Genomic DNA, 20228 nt, shown 5'->3' on the forward strand with positions numbered 1-20228 from the left:
AGCAGCTCCAGCAGTGAGCGTTGTGATCAGTCTGAGCACTCACATACCAAAGACTTGTTCCTCTCAGTTCTGAATGGCCAAGTTTTAATTGATTTTATTGTAGTTTGTTAAATAAAATATCAGTACAGGGTCAACAATATGCAGGTACATTCACAGTACATTCACAGTGAGTGAAATATATATCTGGAATTGTTACATATAAACTACAACCCCTGGCAAAAATTATGGAATCACCGGCCTCGGAGCATGTTCATTCAGTTGTTTAATTTGTAGAAAAAAAGCAGATCACAGACATGACACAAAACTAAAGTCATTTCAAATGATAACTTTCTGGCTTTAAGAAACACTATAAGAAATCAGGAAAAAAATTGGCAGTCAGTAACGGTTACTTTTTTAGACCAAGCAGAGGGAAAAAAAATATGGAATCACTCAATTCTGAGGAAAAAATTATGGAATCATGAAAAACAAAAGAACGCTCCAACACATCACTAGCATTTTGTTGCACCACCTCTGGCTTTTATAACAGCTTACAGTCTCTGAGGCATGGACTTAATGAGTGACAAACAGTACTCTTCATCAATCTGGCTCCAACTTTCTCTGATTGCTGTTGCCAGATCAGCTTTGCAGGTTGGAACCTTGTCATGGACCATTTTCTTCAACTTCCACCAAAGATTTTCAATTGGATTAAGATCTGGACTATTTGCAGGCCATGACATTGACCCTATGTGTCTTTTTGCAAGGAATGTTTTCACGGTTTTTGCTCTATGGCAAGATGCATTATCATCTTGAAAAATGATTTCATCATCCCCAAACATCCTTTCAATTGATGGGATAAGAAAAGTGTCCAAAATATCAACGTAAACTTGTGCATTTATTGATGATGTAATGACAGCCATCTCCCCAGTGCCTTTACCTGACATGCAGCCCCATATCATCAATGACTGTGGAAATTTATATGTTCTCTTCAGGCAGTCATCTTTATAAATCTCATTGGAACGGCACCAAACAAAAGTTCCAGCATCATCACCTTGCCCAATGCAGATTTGAGATTCATCACTGAATATGACTTTCATCCAGTCATCCACAGTCCACGATTGCTTTTCCTTAGCCCATTGTAACCTTGTTTTTTTCTGTTTAGGTGTTAATGATGGCTTTCGTTTAGCTTTTCTGTATGTAAATCCCATTTCCTTTAGGCAGTTTCTTACAGTTTGGTCACAGACGTTGACTCCAGTTTCCTCCCATTCGTTTCCTCATTTGTTTTATTGTGCATTTTCGATTTTTGAGACATATTGCTTTAAGTTTTCTGTCTTGATGTTTTGATGTCTTCCTTGATCTACCAGTATGTTTGCCTTTAACAACCTTCCCATGTTTGTATTTGGTCCAGAGTTTAGACACAGCTGACTGTGAACAACCACCATCTTTTGCAACATTGCGTGATAATTTGAAATTGGAAATGCTCCTGCTGGATATGTCAGGGATTGTTACCGTAGGGTTCCCATGGATCCTTAAAAAAACATAAAAGACATTGAATTATTGAATTTGTTAATATAACAATAAGGCTTTAATTGGTATTAAAATGTCTTAAATCAGGCTTTCAAAAGTATTAAAAATGCCAGACATTGGATTTTATTCATGTTTTCGTCTGACAGTGCAAATAAAAATATCAAATTAGTGAGATGCCTGGGCCTGTTGCAGGGGATCTTATCACCACATGCATGGTGGGAAATTAGGAACAGGTGTGAGTGAAATTACATGTAGCTTATCTGCCCCCTACTGGACATATCTGGACTTACTGGCATTGGGGTGAATGTGAGGCATTATTGTAAAGCACTTTGAGCATCTGATGCAGATGGAAAAGCACCATATACATGCAGTCCATTTACCATATCACTGTGAATTTTATTACATATATGGTGGAAATTGGGTGCAAGTGGGGTTGAATTTACGTATAGCTTGTCTGCCCCCTGCTGGACATATCTGGACTTGTTGCAGGGAATCATCACATTCATGATGGCGATTGGTGATGAGCTTACATGTAGCTTGAAAGTAGCTTGTTTTTCGTCTTCTTTCATGTCCAAAGGTCTGAAATTGTGACTGCACAAAATGTTTGAAATTTGCAGCCAGCACTTGTTATTAAATGACAACAATATGTCGCACAACCTGGTCAGATGAAAACGCTTTGACGATGTCTGGGCAAAATGCGAAAGCTGCTTTCTACAGATCTCTATGGATTGTGAGGATACTCATACTACCACATGCACATCCTCATGCCCACTGAGAGAAAACAGTGTCAGGGAGACTGATGTTATCTACACTCAGCAAAAAATACAAACGCAACACTTTTGGTTTTGCTCCCATTTTGTATGAGATAAACTCAAAGATCTAAAACTTTTTCCACATACACAATATCACCATTTCCCTCAAATATTGTTCACAAACCAGTCTAAATCTGTGATAGTGAGCACTTCTCCTTTGCTGAGATAATCCATCCCACGTCACAGGTGTGCCATATCAAGATGCTGATTAGACACCATGATTAGTGCACAGGTGTGCCTTAGACTGCCCACAGTAAAAGGCCACTCTGAAAGATGCAGTTTTATCACTAAAATTAACATTAAATCGGTGTGTAACTTTGCAAAAACAATGTCGGACTCTGTTGTTTTCTCTGGGCCCCTCCCCAATCAGACCGGGAGTGACATGTTTAGCCGCATGTTCTCCTTGAATTGCTGGCTGTCTGAGTGGTGTCCAAAAAATGAGGTGGGCTTCATTGATAATTGGCAAAGCTTCTGGGGAAAACCTGGTCTTGTTAGGAGAGACGGCATCCATCCCACTTTAGAGGGAGCAGCTCTCATTTCTAGAAATCTGGCCAATTTTTTTGGATCCTCCAAACTGTGACTGTCTAGCGTTGGGACCAGGAGGCAGAGCTGTGGTCTTATACACCTCTCTGCAGCTTCTCTCCCCCTGCCATCCCCTTATTACCCCATCCCCGTAGAGACGGTGCCTGCTCCCAGACCACCAATAACTAGCAAAAATCTATTTAAGCATAAAAATTCAAAAAGAAAAAATAATATAGCACCTTCAATTGCACCACAGACTAAAACAGTTAAATGTGGTCTATTAAACATTAGGTCTCTTTCTTCTAAGTCCCTGTTGGTAAATGATATAATAATTGATCAACGTATTGATTTATTCTGCCTAACAGAAACTTGGTTACAGCAGGATGAATATGTTAGTTTAAATGAGTCAACACCCCCGAGTCACACTAACTATCAGAATGCTCGTAGCACGGGCCGGGGCGGAGGATTAGCAGTAATCTTCCATTCCAGCTTATTAATTAATCAAAAACCTAGACAGAGCTTTAATTCATTTGAAAGCTTGTCTCTTAGTCTTGTCCATCCAAATTGGAAGTCCCAAAAACCAGTTTTATTTGTTATTATCTATCGTCCACCTGGTCGTTACTGTGAGTTTCTCTGTGAATTTTCAGACCTTTTGTCTGCCTTAGTGCTTAGCTCAGATAAGATAATTGTAGTGGGCGATTTTAACATCCACACAGATGCTGAGAATGACAGCCTCAACACTGCATTTAATTTATTATTAGACTCTATTGGCTTTGCTCAAAAAGTAAATGAGTCCACCCACCACTTTAATCATATTTTGGATCTTGTTCTGACTTATGGTATGGAAATAGAGGACTTAACAGTATTCCCTGAAAACTCCCTTCTGTCTGATCATTTTTTAATAACATTTACATTTACCCTGATGGACTACCCTGTAGTGGGGAATAAGTTTCATTACACTAGAAGTCTTTCAGAAAGCGCTGTAACTAGGTTTAAGGATATGATTCCTTCTTTATGTTCTCTAATGTCATATACCAACACAGAGCAGAGTAGCTACCTAAACTGTAAGGGAGCTAGAGTATCTCGTCAATAGTTTTACATCCTCATTGAAGACAACTTTGGATGCTGTAGCTCCTCTGAAAAAGAGCTTTAAATCAGAAGTGTCTGACTCCGTGGTATAACTCACAAACTCGTAGCTTAAAGCAGATAACCCGTAAGTTGGAGAGGAAATGGCGTCTCACTAATTTAGAAGATCTTCACTTAGCCTGGAAAAAGAGTTTGTTGCTCTATAAGAAGCCCTCCGTGAAGCTAGGACATCTTTCTACTCATCACTAATTGAAGAAAATAAGAACAACCCCAGGTTTCTTTTCAGCACTGTAGCCAGGCTGACAAAGAGTCAGAGCTCTATTGAGCTGAGTATTCCATTAACTTTAACTAGTGTGACTTCATGACCTTTCTTGCTAACAAAATTTTGACTATTAGAGAAAAAAATGACTCATAACCATCCCAAAGATGTATCGTTATCTTTGGCTGCTTTCAGTGATGCCGGTATTTGGTTAGACTCTTTCTCTCCGATTGTTCTGTCGGAGTTATTTTCGTTAGTTACTTCATCCAAACCATCAACATGCTTATTAGACCCCATTCCTGCCAGGCTGCTCAAGGAAGTCCTACCATTATTTAATGCTTCAATCTTAAATATGATCAATCTATCTTTGTAGTTGGTTATGTACCACAGGCCTTTAAGGTGGCAGTAATTAACCATTACTTAAAAAGCCATCACTTGACCCCAGCTATCTTAGCTAATTATAGGCCAATCTCCAACCTTCCTTTTCTCTCAAAGATTCTTGAGAGGGTAGTTGTAAAACAGCTAACTGATCACCTGCAGAGAATGGTCTATTGAAGAGTTTCAGTCAGGTTTTAGAATTCATCATAGTACAGAAACAGCATTAGTGAAGGTTACAAATGATCTTCTTGTGGCTTCGGACAGTGGACTTATCTCTGTGCTTGTTCTGTTGGACCTCAGTGCTGCTTTTGATACTGTTGACCATAAAAATTTTGTTGCAGAGATTAGAGCATGTCATAGGTATAAAGGCACTGCGCTGTGGTGGTTGAATCATATTTGTCTAGTAGATTACAGTTTGTTCATGTAATGGGGAGTCTTCTTCACAGACTAAAGTTAATTATGGAGTTCACAAGGTTCTGTGCTAGGACCATTTATTCACTTTATACATGCTTCCCTTGGGCAGTATTATTAGACGGTATTGCTTAAATTTTCATTGTTACGCAGATGATACCCAGCTTTATCTATCCATGAAGCCAGAGGATACACACCAATTAGCTAAACTGCAGGATTGTCTTACAGACATAAAGACATGGATGACCTCTAATTTCCTGCTTTAAACTCAGATAAAACTGAAGTTATTGTACTTGGCCCCACAAATCTTAGAAGCATGGTGTGTAACCAGATCGTTACTCTGGATGGCATTTCCCTGATCTCTAGTAATACTGTGAGAAATCTTGGAGTTATTTTGATCAGGATATGTCATTCAAAGCGCATATTAAACAAATATGTAGGACTGCCTTTTTGCATTTACGCAGTATCTCTAAAATCAGAAAGGTCTTGTCTCAGAGTGATGCTGAAAAACTAATTCATGCATTTATTTCCTCTAGGCTGGACTATTGTAATTAATTATTATCAGGTTGTCCTAAAAGTTCCCTAAAAAGCCTTCAGTTGGTTCAGAATGCTGCAGCTAGAGTACTGACGGGGACTAGCAGGAGAGAGCATATCTCACCCGTGTTGGCCTCTCTTCATTGGCTTCCTGTTAATTCTAGAATAGAATTGTAAAATTCTACTTCTTACTTATAAGGTTTTGAATAATCAGGTCCCATCCTATCTTAGGGACCTCGTAGTACCATATTACCCCATTAGAGCGCTTCGCTCTCAGACTGCGGGCTTACTTGTAGTTCCTAGGGTTTGTAAGAGTAGAATGGGAGGCAGAGCCTTTAGCTTTCAGGCTCCTCTCCTGTGGAACCAGCTCCCAATTCAGATCAGGGAGACAGATACCCTCTCTACTTTTAAGATTAGGCTTAAAACTTTCCTTTTCGCTAAGGCTTATAGTTAGGGCTGGATCGGGTGACCCTGGACCATCCCTTGGTTATGTTGCTTTAGACGTAGACTGTGGGGGGGTTCCCATGATGCACTGTTTCTTTCTTTTTTGCTCCGTATGCATCACTCTGCATTTAATCATTAGTGATCGATCTCTGCCCCCCTTCTCGGCATGTCTTTTTCCTGGTTCTTTCCCCTCAGCCCCACCAGTCTCAGCAGAAGACTGCCCCTCCCTGAGCCTGGTTCTGCTGGAGGTTTCTTCCTGTTAAAAGGGAGTTTTCCTTCCCACTGTGGCCAAGTGCTTGCTCATAGGGGGTCGTTTTGACCGTTGGGGTTTTTCATGGTTATTGTATGGCCTTGCCTTGCAATATGGAGCGCCTTGGGGCAACTGTTTGTTGTGATCTGGCGCTATATAAGAAAAAAGTTGATTGAGTTGATTGATTATCACACAGCACAATGCCACAGATGTCGCAAGATTTGAGGGAGCGTGCAATTGGCATGCTGACAGCAGGAATGTCAACCAGAGCTGTTGCTCGTGTATTGAATGTTCATTTCTCTACCATAAGCCGTCTCCAAAGGCGTTTCAGAGAATTTGGCAGTACATCCAACCAGCCTCACACCGCAGACCACGTGTACCACACCAGCCCAGGACCTCTACATCCAGCATGTTCACCTCCAAGATCGTCTGAGACCAGCCACTCGGACAGCTGCTGAAACAATCGGTTTGCATAACCAAAGAATTTCTGCACAAACTGTCAGAAACCGTCTCAGGGAAGCTCATCTGCATGCTCGTTGTCCTCATCGGGGTCTCGACCTGACTCCAGTTCGTCGTCATAACCGACTTGAGTGGGCAAATGCTCACATTCGCTGGCGTTTGGCACGTTGGAGAGGTGTTCTCTTCACGGATGAATCCCGGTTCACACTGTTCAGGGCAGATGGCAGACAGCGTGTGTGGCGTCGTGTGGGTGAGAGGTTTTCTGATGTCAATGTTGTGGATCGAATGGCCCATGGTGGCGGTGGGGTTATGGTATGGGCAGGCGTCTGTTATGGACGAAGAGCACAGGTGCATTTTATTGATGGCATTTTGAATGAACAGAGATACCGTGACGAGATCCTGAGGCCCATTGTTGTGCCATCCAAGAACATCACCTCATGTTGCAGCAGGATAATGCACGGCCCCATGTTGCAAGGATCTGTACACAATTCTTGGAAGCTGAAAATGTCCCAGTTCTTGCATGGCCGGCATACTCACCGGACATGTCACCCATTGAGCATGTTTGGGATGCTCTGGACCGGCGTAGACAACAGCATGTACCAGTTCCTGCCCATATCCAGCAAGTTCGCACAGCCATTGAAGAGGAGTGGACCAACATTCCACAGGCCACAATTGACAACCTGATCAACTCTATGCGAAGGAGATGTGTTGCACTGCATGAGGCAAATGGTGGTCACACCAGATACTGACTGGTATCCCCCCCAATAAACAAAACTGCACCTTTCAGAGTGGCCTTTTATTGTGGGCAGTCTAAGGCACACCTGTGCACTAATCATGGTGTCTAATCAGCATCTTGATATGGCACACCTGTGAGGTGGGATGGATTATCTCAGCAAAGGAGAAGTGCTCACTATCACAGATTTAGACTGGTTTGTGAACAATATTTGAGGGAAATGGTGATATTGTGTATGTGGAAAAAGTTTTAGATCTTTGAGTTCATCTCATACAAAATGGGAGCAAAACCAAAAGTGTTGCGTTTTTATTTTTGTTGAGTGTAGAAATGTTGAGATGTTCTATTTGTGTCTGAGGAGGAACAGGACCAGTTGTGCAGGAAAATGGGAGGTAAAATGTCTGTGCAGGAGCAGGAAAGATGATCTGTAAAGCTCAGAGAGATTTGTTGACTCAGTACAAAAAATGAAAACTGAACACTAAAGACTTTGTACTAATGACTTTGTACAAAACTGCTAAACTGCCTTTCATTGTCTGATGACAATGACAGTAAAGATCTATCTATCATTACATAATATTGGGAGGAAAAAAAACATTTTCTACCAAGGCCTAATCAACTTTATTGCACATAAGTAGTTAGTTAATGCATAATGCAGCATATTCCTCAAATCATTTTTACCCGAGGCCAAAAAATATGGCCATCAGGTATTGCAAAGGCCTTGCATCTCTCTGTCTGTCCGCCTGTCTGTCTGTGCTCAGCACAAATCCAGTCCTGTTACTGCCAGTCTTCAAATTCACAGGGAACATTTTTGAGACACTGACCTTTGATAAATTCAAAAATGGCTAACCTTGACCTATTTTAAGAGGTCAAAAGGTCATTTTCTGTTTCCTATTATTATGCTTATGGCTGATGGCATGAATCATGTAAATCTGTTTTTTTTTTTCCCTCAGGGGGGTCTTGGAGGGAGCCGCTGACAGCCGATCAGAGTAGAGAGGTGCTGGCTGGTCTCTCTCTGGTTGCTAATCCAACATGGTGGAATGTGTTCCAAAACCACTGCATTTCTGTATAAATATATAACATGTTTCTCATATATTATGTAAAGGCTAGTGAGAAATAAACGCTCCAAAAACTGAAAACGCTGTTCTTGTAACCTGATAACTCTGGAGTGATTTACAAGACATCTTGCAGATGTCAGCGTGCACGCACATCACACGCGGTCAAAGGTAACTTTCAGTATTTTCAAAAGATCATGTATGTGTACACACACGCCGTCCTGCAGACGCTGTTAAAAGGTACATGCTCATACAGCTGAGGGTATTTTAGCACTGCCTTATATTCTATTATTATAAGCAAAAAGGGCCAATCCAACAGTCATGTTAAATTAAAAAAGCAGCAAAATGACAATTGAACATTTTCCACATATTAGCAAAAAGCAAATACTGCTTCCAGCACCTTTACCCCCCCCCCCCCCCAAAAAAAAATTAGTCATCTGCTTCTCGTTATTACTTTTATAAATGATCCCTTTATGACTTTTAACAGAGGTGGGACAAAGGCACTGTCAAGTCATTTTCAAGTCATCAGTCTGCAAGTCCCAACTCAAATCGCAAGTCAGCTTGTAAGCAGGCAGTCATTATGACTTGAGACTTGCTGATTCATGACTTGAGAGTGGCTTGATGGTGACTTTGTCCCATCTCTGCTTTTTTAAATACATCTCGTGTGTAAAATACCTCTGTATACTTTTGTTGGTTGAATGAATGATCATAAGTATTATTATCAAGAATGCTTGCAAATAATCAGGGTTTTTTAAATGTAATTTAGTTGATAAATCTATACATTTTTGGAAACTGCATGCCAATAGCCAATCAGAAAATGGATTATTCCATTTTCCAGGAAGCCACCATGGAGGCCATCTTGGGTGTGTAAAAAATGGTGGCTCAAAATTGGAGTTTTTCCAGATACAGTGGTCCCTCGTTTATCGCGGGAGTTACGTTGTAAAAATAGCCCGCAATAGGCGAAATCCGCGAAGTAGTCAGCGTTATTTTTTACAATTATTATAGACGTTTTAAGGCTGTAAAACCCCTCACTACACACTTATACACTTTTCCTCAAACAGGCATTAACATTTTCTCACTTTTTCTCTCGTGTGTAAACACTCTCAAAGTTAGTAGAAAAATAAGACCAACCTGTTTTCAGGCCCAAACATTTGTTTGAGAAATAAAAATAGAACATTTTCCTATAATTATGATGGCTTTTAGAACTAACAAATTTAATTTTAACGATCAACCTACGAGGTTGGACACATAAGAAATTATTAATAGTGACTGACCAGTATTTCACAGTTCCTCTGATTGCGCCTCTTCGTCCTGTCGCGCCTTTTTCCACTGAGTCACACCTCGGTGCAGGTGTCTTTTTCCGAGTGAAGAACACAGTTATGGGTAGTTGTTGGCGCGCTTTTTTCTTCTGGGCGAGAAGATTCTTATAAACAGCCACGCAGACCACAATGCGCGCACTCTCCCTTCGCGGTGCCGCGACTGACCTTGATGAGGACGCATAACACAATGCGCTGTAAAAAAAAAAAAAACATGCAAAATTGGACTAAAAAAATCTGCGAAACTGCAAGACCGCAAAAGCTGAACCACGTTATATCGAGGGACCACTGTATCTCAGGTTCTCTGTGATCTTGATTCTAGTGGATAAATGCACATTTTCTTGGCCACGGAATCTATTGTGTGATCATGAGGCTGACATATGATATACAACTTAGACTTTGTTGCTTGTTGTCTGTCTACATGAAGCTGGCTGAGAAGACGGAAGCCCGAGATATTGATAAAAGGCATAATTTTAGTTGTCCATACTCAAAAACCTATAGCCACACATAAATGTCACTTTGCCCACACATACAATTTTGTAGTTAACACCATTGGATTCCAAATATATTTAGCCACTGGAACAATCTACATTGTCTCAGTCTACCCAGATATAAATGGGTAGCGGTCTTGGATGGGGAAGTAACCTGCTTTGGACTGACGTTCCATCCGGGGGGAGTTGTAGGCTCTCATCTGCTTGATGCTACAGAAGCACCAGGGGGCTTCAGGGCTACACAGGGATAATGTGTGTGTTTGTATGGTGAGTTCAGATCCAATGGAACAAAATTGCCTTTTCATAGGGTGATGATTTCAGTCAAATGGGCCCAGAAGCTATTTGCCCTGGGGGAGGTCTGTGTGCTCAGAGTGCCTTTTTAGTTAGTTACTCATTTATGTTAATCCTATGAGTCAGGACGGGGTCAACTGCACAACAAAACGACTTGTTCAAACAGTCTGATCAGCCCTGCTTTGATCAGAGTTCACGAGTTATTTCAGGGCTTTTTGAAAATTAAAAATGACATATTTTCATCTTCAGGATGGAACAATTTGTGAGTTACTTTACTGTGTGTGTATTCATGTGTCGTTGATGTAAACCTGATGCTAACAATTAGCCATTGTGTTCAGACGGACCTCAGTGGGGTTCCCATGGAAGTGTGTGAACATGTGCAAGCAAAAGGTTACGGCTTGTAACTAGATCCACACCAAAGCAGCTAGTCTAAGGTGTGGCTGTGGATGCTGGCCAAACAAAACTTGTGTTTGTGTCTGGTGCTTAGCTTAAGCTACGTTGTTGCACTTCAGACTGTCGCATGAAGGAATTCGTTAAGTTGTTTTTTTTAAGTTAACTCCACCTGTATGGATTCTAGAAAACATGGAGGCAGAGCAAACCCCCCAGTGTCCCAGACCCAGTGCAGTTTATTCCAAGTACTGCTTTCCGTAGCTTGATACTTGGTAGCAGTTGATTGGTGCCTTCAACAAAACACCAATAATGTGTCATGAGACCAGACTACAGTCAAATATCCCACAGGGTTTTTTTAGTGAAGGTGTGGAACACATAACCTCTTGGATAGTTTTCAAAAGTACTTCTGATATCCTTTTATGGCCAAGACATCCCTCCTGCTGCGATGAACAGTGGATTCAGAGTTCATGCTTGAGTAATTTTCTTGTATTTAAACAGCTTTCTGTGTTAATTGCACATTTTGTTGTATGTTTCATCAAGTGTTTTTTCCCACATTGTGATGTCTTCTTTTTGTTACAGACTCCGGAGCAATAGTGGCAATGCACGTCAAAATATTTTGCAGCAGTGTTTCAAGGAAAGGCTCATTTATGTTCTATTTTGGTTTTGAAATCTGTGTGTTTCAAACGGTGTAACCATCACGGCCCACATAATTCCATATGTCCTTTACATTGGCATGGTTGTTAAGCCAAATATCTAGTAGAGGGCACTGCAGACCCTCAAAGTTTTTGACATCAAACATGTTGATGGTCAAAGAAGTCGTAATAATGTTTCTACTGCAAAAGAAACAAAAGCATAGGCATAGGTCTAGGCGGCAGTCATCTATGAATGTGTTAAATGCTTCACAACAAGCTATATATATATATATATATATATATATATATATATATATATATATATATATATATATATATATATATATATATATATATATATATATATATGAGGTCTGTTAGAAAAGTATCAGACCTTTTTATTTTTTTCAAAAACCGGATGGATTTGAACCACGTGTGCTTGCATGAGCAAACCTTGAACCTTCGTGCGCATGCGTGAACTTTTTCACTTCTGTCAATTGCATCATTTCCTGGTAAGCAGCCTTTGTGTGGGACGTGTGCAGCGCACTCTGCGGATTTTCATTTCAAGGAAAAAGACGGAATGACTGGAGCAGCGCCGCATCAAATTTTGCTGTGCCGCATGGCGCACAACAACGCCGTGATGAAGCCTCACGGGACATGTTCTGGCATGTCCAGGCACATCCACAATTTCTCGGATAATCACTCAATGGAAAAACCACCGACAGCTGTCTGAACGCCATCTCAAAGCCGTCCTGTGAGACAAAAACGGAGGTGGTTTTGTCTCGCTCCAGTAGCGAATCCATCGTGATGCGCAAAGCCTCCGCTCGGCTTTCCATGACAAAATCTCTTGTTAAAAGTGAAATCTGCCGGAAAATGGTTGATGTCCAGCTCTTGTGATAACCAGAGAAATGGCACACGATGGTCACGGATCCAGACAGCCAACCGTTTAGAAATGAAATGGTCGTTCAGCCTGTCGATGGCGGCTTCGGAGCGCGGTGTGCCCCACAGCCGCTGGGGGCCATCCTTAAAGAGACAGTAACACTCCTTATTCTCTACCAAGCCCGTAACATTTTCACCGAAAGCCAGATACATTTTTTTAATGGTTTCCAGCTGCCAGTCTCTAACAGTTTCTGAAAAAATTCTGATGGAAAAAAAGCCCAAATCATTCCACCATTTCCTGACAATGAAAATTCGACGAGGGGGCTGGACCACTCCTCACTCAAAGCCTGCTCACAGGCGAATGGCGCAACCGACAGGCGTGGAAAAACTCACGCATGCGCACGAGGGTTCAAGCTTGTCTGATGCAATCACACGTGATTCAAATCCATATGGTTTTTGAAAAAAATAATAAGGTCGGATACTTTTCTAATAGGCCTCGTATGTGTATATATATATATATATATATATATATATATATATATATATATATATATATATATATATATATATATATTCCATCTACTGTTTAATTCTAGAATTTCTTGCTCCACTACATATTTTGTCTAGTATTTGCTGCCATATTGGACATTATGTTTCTCGCTGCAGTTGCTATCTTGCTAAATGTGCAGAGTAAGGTGATTAGCACACAGCGTGTCCAGTGTTCAGGAGATAGACAAACTGTGTGTTTTAACAACAGCTGTTCATAATTATCACCAATTTATGCATCATTCACTAACCATATATAACTTAACTGAGGCTCACATGAAAGGCCTCCTTTAACTGTCCAGCAGGTGGCAGTACATCTATGGGATATTACACAGGCAAAACAAAGGTGCTATTGTGATTGATCGTGTATCAAAGTTCACCAGATGCAAAATGGCTTGTCCTCATTATGTGCTTTTTTTAATTTGCTGAGCTACAAGATGCCACCATTTATTGTTTATAAATTACTGTTGACAAAAATTGGCTGGGATGAACTAACTCACTCGCTCACTCACTCACCCACTCATGTACATTTTTGCTGTTCAACCCCTAATGCTGTTACCAGCACAGGGATGATGTATTATATCTACTCCAGGTGAAGTCAGAAACTCTTTGAGATTTACATGATACTAAATGAGATACAACTGTCTTGACCTTTAAGATTACTGATTATTATTATTATTATTGTTTTTGCAGTTTAAAACCATAGACCCTGTGCTTCTGGTAATTTCTCATCCAAGATAGAAAATCACCTTCAGAAAGGTTTTCATTGGAACATCTGAAGCTTTTACATGCTTCACTGTTATGAAACACTGAACACTGTTTAATGACAAATGAAAATATTCCACTTTCAGTCAAATTATATTTCATTGACTTGTTTCCTTAAAATGAAAACTGCGGATATTTAGATTTGCTAAGAGAAAGCTGATTCCCTAAAAATGAGGAGGGGCCGGTCTACCGAGATAAAAAGAAGTCTGATACAATAGGTTTTGTGTTTTTGAGTCTTAATCCTTGATCCTGGAAACCAGCATATTGTGTTTGCAGGTTGGCAGCTTTGAGATGACGACACAAAACACAATAATGGCACTGACAAATATTTGATGCAACAATGGAATTGTTCCACCCTAAAATGATAAAGCATGACACAGCAGATCTAGTACACTATCTAGTGAGAGCAAGATTTTAATTTGCAATTGTCTTTTTGTCCAACTTTTCCACAGCTGAAGACCAGTTTGGTAGGTTTCATTGAACACAGTTAACCGATGACAATCATGGCAAATGTACATATCGAGTGTGGCAAGTAATCTTACAAATAGTAATAACAATAAAATGATGGTTATACTTGTGAGCGCAAGAACACCTGAAACCATGGAAGTCCATGGCTAACAAGTGTGGTGGCTGACAGAACAATTCTTTCCCTGGTGATGACAAACATAACAGTTGTCCAGTTCTGGAACACTTTTTAGGAGGTAGATATATCTGTACCAACCCAACTTTAACAAGCCCAGAGCAGCACCAAGAATGCGAGTGTGTGATAACACGTGTGGGCTCGAGACATCAGGCAGTCTTTGGTGGCAAAAGAGCATTATGTTTGTCCAATTACTTTTGGACTCTCAAAAGTGAAAGATGATCAACAAAATGTGCCGGAGTTCTGACTCGACCACATTCACATACGAGGTCTGTCCATAAAGTATAGGTCCTTTTTATTTTTTTCAAAAAACTATATGGATTTCATTCATATGTTTTTACGTCAGACATGCTTGAACCCTCGTGCGCATGCGTGAGTTTTTCCACGCCTGTCGGTGACGTCATTCGCCTGTGAGCACTCCTTGTGGGAGGAGTCGTCCAGCCCCTCGTCGGAATTCCTTTGTCTGAGAAGTTGCTGAGAGACTGGCGCTTTGTTTGATCAAAATTTTTTCTAAACCTGTGAGACACATCGAAGTGGACATGGTTCGAAAAATTAAGCTGGTTTTCAGTGAAAATTTTAACGGCTGATGAGAGATTTTGAGGTGATACTTTCGCTTTAAGGACTTCCCACGGTGCGAGACGTCACGCAGCGCTCACAGGCGGCGTCATCAGCCTGTTTCAAGCTGAAAACCTCCACATTTCAGGCTCTGTTGATCCAGGACGTCGTGGGAGAACAGAGAAGTTTCAGAAGAAGTTGGTTTCAGCATTTTATCCGGATATTCCACTGTTAAAGGAGATTTTTTTAATGAAAGACGTGCGGACGGGTCCGCGCGTCGGGACGCAGCCGCCGAGACGCTCCGCCACAGGAAAAACACCTCTGTTGAAAGCCTTAAGGACAAGTTGGAACATGTCCAGCTGTTAAACAATTTCTCATATACTCACTCCACTGAAAGCCATCAAAAGCCGCCTGGATTTTACAAATGGTTATCAACACGGAGGTGTTTTTCCTGTGCCGGCGCACCGCGCCGGCTGCGTCCCAACGCGCGGACCCGTCCGCACGTCTTTCATTAAAAAAATCTCCTTTAACAGTGGAATATCCGGATAAAATGCTGAAACCGACTTCTTCTGAAACTTCTCTGTTCTCTCACGACGTCCTGGATCAATAGAGCCTGAAATGTGGAGGTTTTCAGCTTGAAACAGGCTGATGACGGCGCCTGAGAGCGCTGAGCGACGTCTCGCACCGTGGGAAGTCCTTAAAGCGACAGAATCACCTCAAAATCTCTCATCAGCCGTTAAAATTTTCACTGAAAACCAGCTTAATTTTTCGAACCGTGTCCACTTCGATGTGTCTCACAGGTTTAGAAAAAAATTTGATCAAACAAAGCGCCAGTCTCTCAGCAACTTCTCAGACAAAGGAATTCCGACGAGGGGCTGGACGACTCCTCCCACAAGGCGTGCTCACAGGCGAATGACGTCACCGACAGGCGTGGAAAAACTCACGCATGCGCACGAGGGTTCAAGCATGACTGACGTAAAAACATATGAATGAAATCCATATAGTTTTTGAAAAAAATAAAAAGGACCTATACTTTATGGACAGCCCTCGTATGATCACTGAAAGTCTGTATTGATGCTGTGCAACGTTCAGCACTGTGACAGTTTACAGTCACTAAGAGTTGCAGGTGGACCCCCCCCCCCATGTGTTCACTAATAACATGTATGTATCAAGAGTATGAAATCATATGGTCTTTTCTGCAACACCTATTTGTTTCTTGACTCCTCCCAGGTAATACAGCTGATCTCCACCAAACTTTATACAGTGAGGCAAATAAGTATTTTGATTTTGCAAGTTTTCCCTCCTACAGAGAATGAAGAGGTATGTAATTTTTATCATAGGTACACTTCAACTGTGAGAATTTAAAAAAGAAACCATCAGAAAATCACATTGTATGATTTTTAAATATCCATCCATCCATCCATCCATCCATTTTCTTCAGCTTTATCCGGAGTTGGGTCGCGGGGGCAGCAGCTCAAGCAAAGCCACCCAGACCTCCCGATCCACACACACCTCCCCTAGCTCCTCCGGGGGAACCCCAAGGCATTCCCAAGCCAGCCGAGAGATGTAGTCCCTCCAGCGTGTCCTGGGTCTTCCCTGGGGCCTCCTCCCAATGGGACGTGCCCGGAACACCTCTCCAGCGAGGCGTCCAGGGGGCATCTGGAAAAGATGCCCGAGCCACCTCAATTGACTCCTTTCGACGTGGAGGAGCAGCGGCTCGACTCCGAGCTCCTCCCAAGTGACCGAGCTCCTCACCCTATCTCTAAGGGAGCGCCCAGCCACCCTGCGGAGGAAACTCATCTCGGCTGCTTGTATTCGCGATCTCGTTCTTTCGGTCATGAGCCAAATTTTATTGCATGAAATAAGTATTTGATAAAATAGAAAAACATACTTTAATAATTGGTGCAGAAACCTTTGTTTGCAATTACAGAGGTCAGACGTTTCCTGTAGTTCTTGACCAAGTTTGCACACTGCAGCAGGGATTTTGGTCCACTTCTCCATACAGATCTTCTCCATATCTTTCAGGTTTGGAGTTTCAGCTGCCTCCAAAGATTTTCTATTGAGTTCAGGTCTGGAGACTGGCCAGGCCACTCCAGGACCTTGAAATGCTTCTTATGGAGCCCCTCCTTAGTTTCCCTGGCTGTGTGTTAGGGGTTATTGTCATGCTGGAAGACCCAGCCACGACCCATCTTCAATGCTGTTACTGAGGGAAGGAGGTTTGTTTGCCAAAGTCTCAGGATACATGACCCCAACCACCCTCCCTTCAATACGGTGCAGTCATCCTTTGCAGAGAAGCACTGCCAAAAATGATGTTTCCACCCCCATGCTTCACTGTTGGGACGGTATTTTTGGGGTTGTTTTCATCCTCCAAACACAGCGAGTGGACTTGATACTAAAAAGCTCTATTTTGTTGCCATATTTTGACCACATGACCTTCTCCCATGACTCCTCTGGATCATCCAGATGGTCACTGGTGAACTTCAAATGGTCCCGGACATGTGCTGGCTTGAACAGGGGGACCTTGCTGCCCTGCAGGATTTTAAACCATGACTGTGTAGTGTATTACTAATGTAATCTTTGTGACTGTGGCCCCAGCTCTCTTCAGGTCATTGACCAGGTCCTCCTGTGTAGTTCTGAGCTTTCTCAGAATCATCCTTACCTCACAAAGTGAGATCTTGCATGGAGCCCAAAACCAGAGAAGATTGACAGTCATCTTGTGTTTCTTACATTTTCTAATAATTACGCCAGTTGCTGACTTCTCAGCAAGCTGCTTGCCTGTTGTCCTGTAGTCCATCCCGGCCTTGTGCAGGTCTACAGTTTTGTCCCTGGTGTCCTTAGACAGCTCTTTGGTCTTGGTCATGGTGGACAGGTTGGAGTGTGAATGATGTGTGTGATTGAGGTGTCTTTTATACAGGTAACGAGTTCAAACAAGTGCATTTAATACAGAGTGCAGAACAGGAGGGCTTCTTGAGTGCCCCTTCACACACAGTGTGAATTTGGTCGATTTGCGCATAAAGTGCGCATGAAGTAGCAATCGTATGTAAAACGTGTAAAATCGTAGCTGCCTCATACACCTGTTGCTACATCTATTCATGCACACCAGCGGCTAAAAGACAGAGTGTGCACTGTGTGAGCCCATTCCATCCCTCTCGCAGCAGGTGTCAGCCACGTGACACACACGAACATCTAACACTTGTTTGGCACTTAGAAAATGTGTGGCCATTCGCACTATTAACACGACAACAGTCAGCAGACAATCATTGTCGTGCTGGCAGTGAAATTTGTCTAAGTGCCCCACGAGTGTGGCTTTGGTGTGTGCGCTAAACTGACAGGAGGTGTGGCTGCCGGCAAGAAGCATCTGTGGAGATCTGTCAATCTAGACAACATGTACTGTGTTTGGACGGACATGGACTAACAACTGCCCACTGTGACGCGTATGTGTCTGCTTGCTGTCATCACGTGGACATAAATAAAAACATATATCACTTGGCGACAGTCTGCAGGGAGTGAGCACAGATGAGCAGAAGGATCGTACTTGTATTGTCCACTTGATAAGAGGGATTCAATATTATGCAGTGTTTTTATATGGTGTATGTTATTTTATTTTTTTTATACGTCCATTTCCTTTTTGATATTAGGCAGTTTCCCGCAGTTTTTACAGGACAGCGATTGTAGCTCAGTGGTAAAGTTTCTGACTGACAAGCAGAGCTTTTGGCGCAGGTTTGATTCCCATGGGCGGCATATAATTTTTTTTATTTTTTTTTATTTTCACAGCAGCTCCGCAAAGTGTAACCACATCGCACAGCTGCTGTGAAAAGTTGCTGTGTTCCTGCGTGCACAAAAGCATTGCAGCATGTATTTTTAAAATGTTTTATTTATTTTTCTTCACAGCAGCTGCGTGAGATGTAACCACATCATGCAGCTGGTGGCACTGTGCTCCCGCATGCACGAACCGTCGCACCGGCATCGTGCGCGCCTTCCCATCAGCGCAATGTTTCGTGGTTGACTCATACAAGCTGCTCCGATGGGTGTCGCCTTGTGTTGTACATATTGTCACTATGTGTGAAGGGGCCCGAACGAAAAACTAGCAGGTCTGTGAGAACCAGAATTCTTGTTGGTTGGTAGGTGATCAAATACTTATTTCATGCAGTAAAATGCAAATTAATTATTTAAAATCATACAATGTGATTTTCTGATTTTTTTTTTTTTTTTTTTTTTTTTTTTTAGATTCTTTCTCTCACAGTTGAAGTGCACCTATGATAAAAATTACAGACCTCTCCATTCTTTGTAGGTGTGGAAAACTTACAAATTGGCAGTGGATCAAATACTTATTTGCCTCAGTGTATTTATCTGGATGATGATCAAACACAGAATTGCACAGGGTTTGTCTTGGCAAAAGTCATTGTCATTTGGGTCAAAGATCAAATACTTTCATTTTTCACTCCAATGTCCACCATATGTGGTGCACATATGGAGGTAAATTCTGGACTTGCCCACCCAAGATCAAATTTCCCAAAGATCATTCACTGGAATCAATGTTTGTTTGCAAGACCCTCGATCAGTACTGAGGCGTGAACAAATGTTCCTCACCCATCCAACCTCTTAAAATGTGCGATCCTCAAAGGCCATGGTGTAGTTTGCACAGTCTCCTGTTGTGTTGTCAGGGTGGCTGTTGTGTGTTGGGGGGGTTTGGCTGGACATTTTGGTGTTCTTTTCTTTTCTTTGCTCTCCAGGTGGTATGCAAACTGATTTATTGTCTGTGGAGAAGGTGCTGGCAGAAGAGTCCTTCACCCTCATCAACGTGATATGCAGCACCTGTGGATGATGCTCATGTGCAACCTTAAAGACTTTCAGCTGAAGCAGATAATGAGATGGCGTTCTGCATTTAAGCCATGTGTGATTCAAGCAGAATTGCCGGGAACTCCACCTTGTGATGTTCGTTTGTGAGACGCTGAGGACCGCGCCTGGGTTTGACACATCGTGCCTGTGAAGGAGGACGGGTGAGGGACACATGCTGTCAGCACACATCAGAGGTGATTTGATTGTCTGAATAATTGTTAACATTAATTTGGTATTTTGTTACGCAGTATAGGTGAATATTGATGAGAGTTGTGCAGCTTGCTTCTCACGGCCGTGGCGTGCGGACAGATGATCATCCACCTGTTGTGAGAAGCTGCTCATTTACATAAAGCTTAAATTCAGACCTGAATGTGTTGCTGATAGTGTGTGCCTTTGAAGGATATTAGTTGTAGCTGCTGACTTACCTCACCTTTTCTATCCTTC

Source organism: Thalassophryne amazonica, chromosome 13, assembly GCF_902500255.1.
Source record: "Thalassophryne amazonica chromosome 13, fThaAma1.1, whole genome shotgun sequence".
In the NCBI taxonomy this organism is placed as follows: Eukaryota; Metazoa; Chordata; class Actinopteri; order Batrachoidiformes; family Batrachoididae; genus Thalassophryne; species Thalassophryne amazonica.